This window comes from Prionailurus viverrinus, chromosome A3 (assembly GCF_022837055.1).
Source record: "Prionailurus viverrinus isolate Anna chromosome A3, UM_Priviv_1.0, whole genome shotgun sequence".
Classification (NCBI taxonomy): domain Eukaryota; kingdom Metazoa; phylum Chordata; class Mammalia; order Carnivora; family Felidae; genus Prionailurus; species Prionailurus viverrinus.
The window spans coordinates 118,357,748-118,371,353 of record NC_062563.1 but is presented as its reverse complement, the minus strand read 5'-3'; positions in this window follow the sequence as shown (position 1 = coordinate 118,371,353).

The following is a 13,606-nucleotide window of genomic DNA, read 5'->3' as shown; positions in this document are numbered from 1 at the left end:
CTGAGATTCTCTAGAAATTTCTGTACCATGGGGCCCCTCCTGGAATCAGTGCAAGGCAGGCCCATCCTAGGGGTTGAGGGCCTAGATCTCAGAGCCCACTTCTGGAGCTCTCCCTCCCGCTGAGGCTCTTTGGGGTGGGGGCCTGGCCCCTTTGGAGGAATCTCAGATGGTGAGTTCAGGGTGCGGCCAGCAGTGGGTGGGAGGTGCTGGAGGCTGCTGGCTGGGCAGGGCAGGGCGGGCACGGAGAACAGTGTGACCTGGACAGTGTGACCTGTGATAATTGAGTGGCAAGCAGTGGCAGCGGCAGCAGGGAGGCCCCTCTGCCTGCGGGCAGCCTCACCGAGGCTGGGGGCCTCCGTGCCTCCTGCTCTGCTGGTTCCCCTTTGGCCACTGCTCTGCAGCTTCTAGAAGGCGATGTTCTTTCTCCCTCCCAGCAGATCTTTACCCGGGAGCCTGCTCAGACCTGCCCTCCTCGAAAAGCACGGTAGCAACTCCCTGGGGCAGAAAATGTCTCTTCTGAAAGCAAGACAAGAGTTTAATTAAGCCCTAAATGTGCACAGTTGAGCCTGAAATTAGGGTGGTGAAGGGGGGGGGGGGGGCAAAGGCAATTGAGGACAGGGGGGCTTCAGCCCAACCTTGCCCCAGCTGAGCAAAACAACCCTGCAAGCAAACATTTACAGAGCCCAAGGGCTTGGTTACAAAACATTTCTGACCTAGAAAGGGGAGAACACCACGTTCCCTTCCCCCTGAACTTAGATATTGGGGTCTGGAGAATTTGAAAAGTGGAGAAGATGAATCAGGAAGTAAAGAGAGGCCACCTCGGAGCCCATCCGGGGCTTTCAGGGGCTCTGCTGTGACCAGAACCGGGCAGGTGGGAACCCTTCCCACCCCTGAGGGCCAGCTGGGCTCTGGGCGAGCCAGTCAGACCACACCTGCAGGTGTTCCAGGTGGGCAGAGCCCATTGTGCTCCCCAAGGAGGAGGGTAGAGCCGCCAGCCCTGATGTGCCCAGCTGGCTGGGCTCTTGGCTTTGGGGACAAAGCAGCTGAGACTTGCTTTATAAACGACTACAGGCGTTTGAGCAGTCAGTAGCTTTGAGGCAGACACTGGCTTCAGCTCCTCTCCTGTCCTCAGATCTCCCCAGATTGCTGCTGAGACAGTCAAACGTAGCCTCCTCCAACTTTACCTGGCAACTGGTCCTCCTTTGCCCTGCAACTTGGGTTTGGCCTCCCTCTGCCAGGAACTGAAGGCAAGATGAGCCGGGCAGACGGGCGTGTTCTCGCTTGTCTCAGGGCACAGGCAGTTGCGACAGAGCCCCTGAGTGCATGTAAAAGTGCACGAGTGTAGCAGAGTGAGGGAACAGGCTGTACGTGGGGCTGCGTGCCTGGCCCTCCTTCCGTGTGTGTGTGTGTGTGTGTGTGTGTGTGTGTTGGGGGGAGCATCAGGCTGATTTCTGTCACCGAGGCAGAGGACCAAAGGGCAGAGGGCACAGCCAGCTTGGTTGACTCGGAAGCTGCTCTCATGATCCTGTTTGTTAGGCCATCTGATCACTTAGTGGAGATGGCCTGACTTACGAGGGTTTGGAGGCTGCTCACAGGTTCCTTGACTTTAAGGGACACTCTGCTTAAGAGGCCAAAGTGGGAGCCGTAGCTGGTGACCACAGGAAGCACCAGCCAGGGTTCAGCCGCTAAACTGCCTCCATTTGCTTTTCCTAACTTGGGTCTTATACCCTGGTGGCTTCCCCTTCCTGGGACAGATGGGAAACCCTGGCACAGCCTTCCTAGTACGAAATCACAGGTACCACGGGGGGGTGATGACCCGTGGGCAGAGGGTCAGGAGAGACCCTACCCTGAGGATCATTCAGTGAAGCATCCCTCACCCATCTGTGCCAATATCCCCTCGATGGCATCCTCACCTCTATTAGTCTCCTGCGGCTGCTGCAACAAATGACCACAAACGTGGTGGTCTTACACAATATCAGTTCTGCAGATCTGAAGTCCGAAAGCAAAATGGCGGCATGGCCTCTTCCTGCTTCGGGTGGCCATGGCATTCCTTAGCTTTGGTGACTTCACATCGCCTTCTCCCCTCTGTATGATCTCCCTCTGCCTCACTCTTGTAAGGACAGTTGTCATTGGATTTCAAGTCCCCCCAGATACTCTTGGATGACCTCCTTATCTTGAGGTCCTAAACTTCATTCATTACTTTTTCCAAGTAAGACCACATTCACAGGCTCCAGGGATTCAGTTATGGACATTTCTTTGGGAGGGGCAGAGGAAGGGTACCACTCAACCCTCTACACCATCCAGTGGCCAGTTGGCTATGGATGGCTTGCACACCTCCAGTGGTGGGAAGCTCACTACCTCATGAGTTGGCTCAATTCACATCCAGACAGGTCTAATGACCCTAAAGTTCTTACTAGGTGGAGGTGAAATTCTACTCAGCAGGAACCTCTACCCGTTGGCCCTAGCTCTGGCATTTGGAGCACATAAAATACATCTAAATAAATTCACTTACTATTCCCATTACCTCCTGCCCCCAATTGCAGTGTAAGAACAAAAATCAGACAAACTGTGAGCTAGCTTAATCTTGATGTCAGGGGCAGTTATACAGACTCTGGGGTCAGGACACCTTGACTCACTGGTGGCTCTGTCCCTAGGACCTTGTGCCTCAGTTTCCTCACCATAATGCCAGAGGGCTGGCTGAATCACTCCTTCCACAGGACACTTTTGGGAAATGCATCCTGGCTATTCACAATTCACACTGGCATATTAAAGGTTCTGAGAAGCCCTGAGTAGAGATACCCTAATTTAAGTCAGTATTTTCCAAACTTCTTTGAAAATGGAGTCCCTTTATCGACCACCATCTTCTTTTATCACCCTGCAGAACTTCCGTGCTGCCTTGTGGTCTCTGTGATGCCTGGGGGTCTTTTCCAGCTTTCACAGTCTGTGGAGGTCAAACTAAATGGTTGAGTTCAAGTTCATGGTCTTTGGTTCCCATCCCCAGAATCGTTGCTAAGCGTTTTGCTGGAGGTAACAAACGATCCATTACAGGATGAGAGGCAAGAATCTGGAACATGAGAGGCCCCTCCCTCAAGCCGCAGACAGCTGGCCGAGGTTGTGGGTCATGGCTTCCTCCCAGGGGCCCCAGGCCTCTCCTGCCGCTGCCTGGCTCCGCAGAGATGGGGCCTGTGGGAGGAAGCCAGGGGAGGAAGAAGCATTTCTGTTGCTCTGCCTTGCAGGACCTGCTTATCCCCAGGATCCAGATCTCACCTGACCTCAGACTTCACCTGCTCAGCTCTCCCTCTCTATTTAGGTGACTACCTCTGAACCTAGCTCTGCCAGAAGCTTCTGCTGAAGGTCCCAGCTAAATCCCTCCTAACTTGGCTGCAGGGAAAACAAAATCTCAAAGAAGTTGGATCTTATGAAACGGGAGCAAAAAGTAACTCTGGGCCTTCCCAGGAAAAGATGCTGCTGGTCAGGGAAGAGAAGAGCCTGAAGGAGGTGTCCCCAGGGAAACGGTGGAGACGGGATGGGTGGGGACAGGGAGCTCCAACTCCGGGCCCAAGAGAAAGACAGAAACGTTGACATGGAAACTAAAGAATTGGGTGAATAAGGTGGACGGAAAAGACCACCGGGTTTATTCCCCTGCCTCCAGGTGAGATACACCTGGGCCTCTAACCTCTCCTGTTTTTAAGACCCCAGAAGGGGCAGCCTGGCTTGGATCCACCTTGTACAGAGCCCTTTAGCTGACAGGTTCGCTGTATTCTCACACACAGCTTTGGGACTGCTTATTAAGTACCCATGTATTAGCCACTCTGCTAACTACTTTCACACGTATATGATTTAATCCTCACAACCTCTAAAATTCTACAGGTGTAAATACTGGGCCCCAGGGAGGTTTAGGATGTTGCCAAAAGTCAAGAGGCAAAGCGAGAAACAGGCCCAGGTCTGTCTAGCTCCCAGTCCCACCCCACAGCTTTTGACATTATTTAGTAACACAGCCTCTGGATCCTGATGGTGTGCCCAGTTCTCCCTACCCTCGCCTGGAGTTGGATTCCATGGAAGGACCTTGTAAGTAGGTTGGGTCTGCTCCCAGCCCAGCCTGGAGAGACATCGTCTGTCCTCTGGTACAGGTAGTAGCCTTCCAGTTACTGGGGTGGGGAATGTTTGCCTTCTGTTAATGAAAAGAAATAGATGTGATAATAAATAAATGCCCAGCCCAGTGCAGTAATCAGTGTCCCTAACAATAAGGCTCTGTGTTTGCTCTCAGCTGTGGGTTATACTCATTGGCTACAGTCCCTTCTCAGGAGCCCCTGCGCACGTCATCCAGGGCAGGTCCCCAGCACCCTTACCAGAGGAGGGGAGCAAGCCTTCCTGTCTTAAGCTCCTAGAATCCATCCTGGGTAGTGACACTCGTGCAGACCAGCTTCGGGGAGCCCTAGACCAGAGCGAGGGAAATGCACCAGGCTCCAGAGCTCCTGGGGCAGTGACCATGGTGCCTTCCACTTGGCATCAGAAAATGAGTCTGGTCCCAGCTCTGCCTCTGCTGCCCTGGGTGACCTGAGGCAAGCCTGTTTCCCTCTCTGGAACCTCAGTTTCCACATCTGTGTAATGGTGGCTGCCAGGGAGGGGTGAGTGGAGCAAATGATCTCTCACGTTCCTTCCAGCTCTGACATTACAGGACCCTGCAGCCGTAGGTCGTTAAAGCTTTGCGCTTTAAGTGTACGGGCACCTAGCCGGTTCTGGGCACCAAGAACTCAAGCTCTTCTTCTGTGTTGGTGGCTGGATGTCCATTCCTGCCTCGGTTTCCCCAAAACCTTCTCTTTTTTTCCCACTTTCTCTAGCTCCCACATGTATGGAAATTCCCAGTTTGTGAGACATTTTCAGAGACATTATCCCATTTGAGCCTCACCACAGCCCTGCGAGACTGACATAGAAAGGAATGCTCTGCTTCCAGCATTAACCATGAGCCAGGCCCTTCCCGTGCTGTTTCACTGAATCTCCCCCATAGCCTCGGAAACTCTTTTGGGAGTAAGGCAGAGCATAAATAAATAGACGGCGGATGGATATTTATGTAAATGCATACACGCATAACCCTCACCATGGCCCTGAGGTTATTACCGTCACCACATCACAAGGGAGGAAAGTGAGGCTCAGAGGGGATTCAGTTACTCCCAGGGCCCCTTGGCTCTAGAAGAATCAGGATTCGAACCCAGGTTTCTTTGATCTAAGCCCATGGCCTTTTCCGTCACCTTGAGCTAGGCACAAATCAGCAGCCATCCCCCCACTTTGCAGATGAGTGAATTAGCTGTCTAGCGACAAAGAGACTTTGTCAAGTTGTGGCAGCTCCGTGTAGCAGAGGCAAGAATCAAACCCTGCCTTTTGTCTAAAAACCTAGGGCTGTTTCTGGAAACATCACAGCTGCCTCAAAACAAACCTCCCTCCTTTCCTTCCTTCCTTCCTTCCTCCCTCGACTCCTTCTTTCCAGGAACATCTCCTACCCTCTTAAGTGCTTTCATGTCCCAGGCAGGAAATTGCATGCCGTGCTCACGTGTACAGAGAGCAGAGCCACCACTCCCCAGGCTCCGTGTGTCCTTAGAGACACAGGTCCCACGAGGCAGCCCATGTGTCCAGTGACCCACAGCAGCTACTCTGTGAGCACCAGGGTGACATGCGCTGACACCCACGGGGGGTGCCCAGTAGGGGCTCTGGCAGCACGTGGCCCCTTCTGTATGTGTTGTTCTCAGGGTATCTGGCTGAGTCTGTGCGGTTTCTGGCCTCTCCATGTGAGCGCACCCCAGACAGCTGGAGCAGTGGGCACTGCCCAGCTGGGAGCATTGAACTTGGGCTCTGCCTTCCCATCCCCTGACCTGCTGCGGTCCCTTCCTAGCTCTCTCTCGTTGGTCTCCACCCTGGGTCCTTCCTGCCCCCTTTCATCTTCTCTCCCCTGCCACCAGGGTGATCAGCTTTGTTAGATTTTTCAAATTCAAGGCTGCAGCCCATGACGTGGGTCCCTTGATTCATGGGGGACAAAAGTGCTACCCTGACGGGGGCGTTCAAAATTGTTTGAAAGACCCATGCTTAAGGCATAGCTTAGATCATGTCTTCTCTCTCTTCTCAAGAAACTGCCAGCGGAGGAGTCATGAGTGCTTCAGATTGTTCTCCGTCTCACATGTATATCACCATTCAATCTCTCTCCCTCTCATACGTGCGGGCGCATGTGTGTGTAGGAGGTGGCATTTTGGGGTAAATTTATTGAAGTAGAAGACATACACCCAGTCGAGTGCACGCATGGTACGCACAGCTCACTGAGGTTTTGCAAAGGGAACACACCTTTGTAAGTCCGTTGCGGCCAAGAGACAGAACTGGGCCAGAGCCAGGGGCCCTCATGCCCCTCCAGCCTGCCTGACCCTGTGAGGACAACCACTGTCTTGACTTCTAACATCACAGACTCATTTTGCCTTAAAAAAAAAAAAAATTTTTTTAAACAATGGAGCCATACAGTATCATTTTGTGTCTGGTTTCTTTTGATCAACATTATGTTTGCCAACTATGTATATTTGTGTAGTATACGTATACACACACAGAGAGATGTATGTGTGTATATATACATACATAAATCTGTGTGCGAAAAATATATAATTGCCCTTTTCTTGCTGAAATAGCGTAAGAATTTTTAACTGAAGTACAGTTGACATGCAAGGTTATGTTACTTTCAAGCGTACCCCACGGCGAGTGGTTCTATATGTTTCGCTATACTCACCAGTAGTGTCTTGCTGAAATACTTTAAATCAAAACGCAAACATCATGCCAATCATCCCTGTGTTCTTCAATATGCATCTAAAACCTCTGGATATTCTCTTACATAAGCACAGTGGGTGCCATTATCCCACCTAAACATTTTTTATAAAAATCCTAGGCACCGTCCACTATCCAGGCTATATTAAATTCCCAAAATGTGTACTTATAAAAGAAATCCAGACATGCAGGGGAAGCTCTGACCCCATCACGGCTCCTGCCCCTTTTCCTCACTCTTCAAGTTGGTGCGTATCAGCCCCGCTTTTGGAATGAAATCCAAACCCCTCCAAGGCCGGCCACAGGACATTTCCAAGTCTGGCGTGGAACTCACAGAATCATCAGGGTCCGCTGATTCACACTCCCATCTGGTTTGTGAATCCCTTTACAACACCCACCAAGTCCCAGTCTCTTTCTGAACATCTCTCCCAAACTTCCCGTGCTATTTTCAGGCAGTGCTGCTTCTTGAAGCTGAGGTCAACTCTGCCTCCCCCAGTACTAGCCCTTAGCCCTCGCCGTACCCTTTGGGGCCATAGGGAACAGCCACAAGCCTGGGTCCTTTTCCACAGGGAATACCTGCAGATATTTGGAGCACATGCCCCAGGTCTCAGTCAACCCCATAAATTTATTCCTGCTCCTGCACACATGTACTTTCCCGAACCTGGACCCTTCGCATGCTGTCTGCTCTGCACGCTCCCTGGCCTTGGCCTTGGCAACATCCCACCAGACTCCTGTGGGCAGTGTCACGGCCACCACCTTCATGAGAGCTTTTCTTATTGTTTCTATCCGGTGTGTTCGCACCCTCGGCATTAACTAGAGAACCCTGGGAGCTCCCTTGTGGCGTTTATTGTGTTATGACTCGTTGTAAAGCTATTCGAGAATCTTTCTCATCCCTCACCAGACTCCAAACTCTTTGAAGACAGCCACTTCCTTACCTGTCTCCGTTTTTCTTGAAGTGTCTAGCAAACGGTGAGTGCTAACGGTCAGGTGCTCTCTGTGTGCTCGCTGCCGCGTGAGTCCACTCTCTTAGTTGCAAGATACAGATCCCCAACTCAGTTGCCCTGGAAAAGCAACTAGGCCTCCTGTTCCTGGTCTCTCAATGGACTCCACTTATGTCCTCTGCGGGCCCAGGATACAGAAGAGAAAAGCAGAAAGCCCGGCACACGGGAGTCAGGAGACCTGGGGACACCCCTGCTCCGCATCAAGGTTGGTGCGACCTTGAGCCCATGACTTACCTTACCTGAACCTCAGTTTCTTTTTTTGGAAGGTAGGACCGGTAATGTGGGCCCTGTCTGCCGCACAGACTGTTGAGAAGATCAGATAAAACCCTACTGGGTGACGCATCTGTGTGTGTAGAGATGGCCTGTAATGGCCCAGCGCCACGCTAATGGGAAGATTCATTTAATACCTTCGGTACCAAGAGTCTGCGGCCTGGGTGCACGTGTTCAAATCCCAGCTCTGTTTCTGTTTTTCTCTGGACATCCGGGTGAGTTTTCCCCTCTTGACTTCAAGTTTCCTCATCTGTTGATTGGGAATAATAATTGTAACTGCCTCATAGAGTACTTGTGAATATTAACTGAGTTAATATAAAGGACTCCATTAAAAGACTGTCTGGTACAAGGTAAGGCCTATAAAAGGTTTTTACGGGTGTCACTATTGTTCCTGCCTCATGCCCCCACTAATGTGTGTGTTAGTTCTTATTCTTCTAGCTAGATTGTAAGCCGCCTGAGGACAGGGCCCATCCACGCTTCAGGTTTCTCTGATGCTCTCCTTTTCCCAGCACAGGCTAGGCGAATCCTGGGGCCAGCTGATGGATGGCTGTGACAGACAGCCTGGCAGGGTCCTGGGCTCTGACTGAATTAGAAGTGGGTGGAACTTGCCTGGAGCTCCCGGCCTGGGCAGGGCACAGCAGGGGAAAAGATCACGCTGGGGCCAAATCGCCCCTTTCCCCTGGACTTCTGGGTCCTTAGAACCCAGAAGGGGACACCATGGAGACCTATGTTTCCAAGAAGAACTTGAAGATGCCTGACGGGAGTCTCATCTCGGACAGAGGAGTGGCAGGGAAAGAGTTTCTTCTATACCTCCTTTTGCCCTGAGACAGACCCTATGTTCAGTCCAGTTTCTTGGTAGCAGATGAGGAAGCGGAGGCCTGGAGATGTCAAGCACCTTACTCCGGTCACACAGCCAGCCATAGCAGGGTCATCCTTGGATCTCGGTTTCCCAACTGGAAGGCCAACCCTGAACCATCTCTCCTAGTGCAGTTCTGAGACCCAGAAGGAGAAGTGAGGGAAGTTGTCCCGTTCCTCCTCTGCAGACCCCACAAACATTCCTACCCGGGGTAACTTCTGTTCTAACTCATAAAGATATTTCTGAATAATAGCGCTGGGCACTTATCTCTGGAATGTATCCGGCTTAAAAAAAAAAAAAAAAGAAAAGAAAAAGAAAACAGCTGGGGAAGTACCCTCTTCCTGCCCGAAGCTTTCTGGGGCATTGACTATTCAGAGTCTCCTAGTGGCCAAAAGCAGGTGGCCAGAAAGCCACCAACTTGCTGAAAAATCTCATACAAACTTCAATAGAACTCTAAATATGGTCTAAGGCAACAAAAAGCTTTTGTTGTGGTGGTTGTTTGCTTTTTTGTGTGTTATTGAAAGCAAAATACCATAAAAAAAAGGAAAAAAAAAGTGCCCCAATCTTAGGGTAGAGCTTGATGAATTTTTAACACGTGACCATCAGCCTGATGCAGGACATTCAGGGTTTTCTGTTTGTCTTTTGTTTTTTTTCTTTTTTTAGAGAGACAGAGCAGAGCACTAGCATGCACAAGCAGGGGAGAGGCAGGGGGAGAAGGAGAGAGAGAATCCAAGCGAGCTCCATGCTGTCAGCGCAGAGCCCGACGCAGGACTCCATCCCATGAACCATAATATCATGACCTGAGCCGAAACCAAGAGTCGGATGCTTAACCAACTGAGCCACCCAGGCGCCCTTATTTCTTGTCTTTTTTAAGCAGGCTTCACACCCGGCAAGGAGCCCAAGTCAAGGCTTGAACTCACGCCCCTGAGACCAAGACCTGAGCTGATATCAAGAATCAGATGTTTAACCAGTTGAACCACCCAGGTGCCCCAAACATTCAGTTTTAATATTATTATGATGATTGCCTCTAGAGTGAGGGTTTCTGTAACTCCTTGTTTTCATTTCTTCTCATTCGTGTATGTCCTACACCTGAAACAGGAATCATGGTGGGCAGAGGTACAGGCCACATCTCAGAACACTTTAGCTGGGAGGGTCGCCCTTGGAATTTAAAGGAGGCCACAGGGGAGGGAGTCAGCATCGCTTATTCACTCAGCTCTCTCCCCTGGATCCTGATATCTTTTGATTTGTGGTTCCCAACTTGTCTTCTGCTCCCACACCTGAGGGATAGGACACATTCCCCTGGGATTAGTGGCTCAGCGTATCTGTAAAGGTTAAAGGGAGGGCAAGTGCAATTTGAAAAAGATGTGCAGGTTATTCTTTTTTTGTTTTTAATATATTTTTTTGAACGTTTATTTATTTTTTTGGGACAGAGAGAGACAGAGCATGAACGGGGCAGGGGCAGAGAGAGAGGGAGACACAGAATCAGAAACAGGCTCCAGGCTCTGAGCCATCAGCGCAGAGCCTGACGCGGGGCTCGAACTCACGGACCGCGAGATCGTGACCTGGCTGAAGTCGGACGCTTAACCGACTGCGCCACCCAGGCGCCCCTTGTGTGCAGGTTATTCTGACACTCACCCCCACTCAGGTGTGAGACCCACTGACTGAGTCACATTTCCCCCCTTCCTGAAATGTCACCCATGAGAAGATGCAGCTATACTAGCTCCTGCCCAATATGCTGGGCGTGCCTCCCCCACCCCCACCAAATCCACTGTTCACCCTTCTTTGCCCTTCTGTATGTCCTGGAGGGGCTGACCTCAGTAGCCTGCCTTTAGCTAGAGATGGGGAGAGGGGAAGAGAGATGGGTCTGGCATCCCTCCCCAGCCCCACCCCCTCTAGCACTCACTGGCCGTGGCTCCTTCTGTCTGTCCTGCTCCATGGCCCTTTTCCATGGCCCTCTTCCATGGCCCCAGTGCACACCAGGCTCTAATAACACTGTTTCCTCCCCTTGGCAATCTTAGGGGTGGTCACAGTTTCCAGCTGTTGCTAGGTCCTGGGTGCCAAGGTCCCTTGTTCTCTTAGCCATGCCCCCATCTCTGTATGGAGATTCTCCATTAAAGCCTCTTCCTTTGAGCCAGCTGGGCTGAAGTCTGGTTCCTGGTTGACTCCTGACTGATCCAGAGATCTCTGGGCAAACACCAACACTTCCATATTAGTCACTGGTGATAAGATGCAGTGGCTTTCAGAAGTGTTCAAAGATTATCAAAACGTGTGGCTTCCTACAGAGAAATGATGGCAGATTTGCTTAGGCAGGATGCAGAGAGGACCATTTATCACTGAGACGTGGAGTTTGCTTCTGGCCTGTCAAGGCGGGGAGCATAGGTGGTGGGGAAGAGCACTGGGTGCAAAGTCAGATGGCATGTCTCTGAGCTCAGGCTCTGACACCCACAGTCTGGGAAATCTTGAGTAGGCTGCCTTGCCATTCTGTTCTTTGGTCTCGTCTTTGGCCATCCAGGGTCACCTCCACTGCTGTCACATCCGTGGCAGGGAGGTTGTGTGAGGGCAAGTGAGGCTATGTATATGAAAGGCTTCATGCACTTTCCAGCGCTCAGATGTGTGGGCCAGTGCAGCCCAGAGCAGGCAGCCATTCTGGGATTCAAGTAAGGGACCAAACATTGGGCTGAAGGCACAAAGGAGGAGACACAACTGCCAGGCAGACCCAGAGAGGCAGCAAGAAAAAAGTCCTAAGCTATCCTTTTCTCCCCCAACCCTTTTCCTCTCTCCTCTGTTCCCTTCACCTGACATGACCTTTCCCTAAACTGAGCCTGATGCCAGGCTGTTTATTTATTCAGCTGAGAATTTAGGAGCACCTCTAAGTGTAGGACAAAGTCACGCACAAAATGAAGTCCATGCTTTCTGGAGACCAGTAAGAGAGAAACAAGGACCTTCCAGTAGGAGGCAGGTCATCCAGTGTCCTGGATAAGAGGAAGAACCTGGTGTCATAGAGGTCCAGCTGCATTTCCAACTGGATCACCAACCCACCAACCAAATCTCCTAGACAAGCTACTTAATCTCACTTTCTTGATCTGCAACCAGGGGATAATATCCACCTCAAACGTTTGTTGGGAGGACTGCATGAGACAATGCGTGTAATCAGCCTGACTCTTGGTAAGCACTCCGTGAAGGTTGGCCTCTATTCTTCTTAGTCTATTATTCCAGGGAGCCAGGGGACCCTTTCTAACTGGGATCGGAAATGATTCCCCAAGAAGCAGGCAAGAAACTGGGCCTGGAGGCTGAATCCTCGGCTTGGCATTCACAGTCTGGCAGAGGCACCAGCATACGGCCGGTCCCCGCAGCACCAGGCGCAGCTCTGTGCGTCTGGCGCTTCGGGAAACCGAAAGGTGAGGGCCGGCCGCAGAACGCTGGCCTCCCGGCGGGCAGAGGGAGCCAACACAAGTTCTGGAGCTGGGGAAGACCGGGATCAAAGCGCTCCGAGGCAGGCCGGGCGCACCAAAGGGAGGCTAGCGACTTGCATCAGCACAGATTCCGTGATGCTCTGCAGACGTCTCGGTGCTGCTGGGCTTTACGGGAACCCACAAGAAAGGAAAAGGCCGGGGAGCAGGCAGGGCGGGGGCGGGAGAGGGCGCGAGGGTGCGCTCGCCCGCCCGCGCGCTCCCGGCGGCGCCGGCCGGGGCCTGGGCGCGCCCGGGACGGCGGAGGCAGCGCAGGAAGCTCCCTCTCCTTTCCCCCTCCTCCTTTCCCCTCGCATTACTGGAAGAACTGTGTGGGAGAGACCCAGAAGCACCCGGATTTTCGAACGCGGGGTGGGGGAGGGCCAGGCAGCCGCTGGTGCTCAAAGGAAAACCAAAAGTGCATCTGTTCGCGCCGCTTCAACACGCGGCTGTCCTCGGGAGGGTCTTGGGTGCCCCAGCCGCGCCTCCCCTTGCAGCCCCCCAAGATCTCGCTAAGGCACCCGGGGGGCCGTGTGGCGCAGGAGGGGACGGAGAGGCGAGTGAGAAAGTGTCACGATTTCTTTTCCTGCGCTCTCCCCGACACCGCCCCCGCCCCCAGTTTTCTGGTTTTGCCACTGCCGCTGGGGAAAGGGCTGATGGGTTTTGCGTCAAAGAACTGCATTTACTCAGTCCTGCTGGGAGAGGCACGTAAACACCCAGGCAGACAGGACTCAGGGATGAAACAACAACAAAACAAAACCCCCCAGTCCCCGGCGGCCTGGGTGCACATCCGCCGGCCGCACACCTCGCCCGGGCCGGCGGAGTTAAGGACTCTGCCCGGAGGGCGGCGGCGGAGGTGCGAGGGGTCGGGCCCGCCTCGCCTCGTTGCGCGCGTCCTTGGGGATGGAGCTCAGGACAGAATGTGTTTTATAGCTGTAAACAATGACCCCGAGTATTGTTTGGGATTACCGTATCTTGGGGCCATTGGGGCGGCCAGATGCCGCCAGCCGTCCCGGAAACGCCAGCGCTTTATATAGTGCCCCGGGAAAGCTTTGAGCTCCCAGCTCTATTTTTCTTTCCTAGCAACTCCCCCCACTTTACAGATAAGGAAACTGAGGACCGGATCTGTGACGTGTTGCAACGCACAGCGCTTCACAGCGTACGCAGCCTTCACATAGCTTCCCGTTGGGTCCTCACAAGGACCCTGTGCGGGTACAGATGGTGCCGCTTAAAAGTTG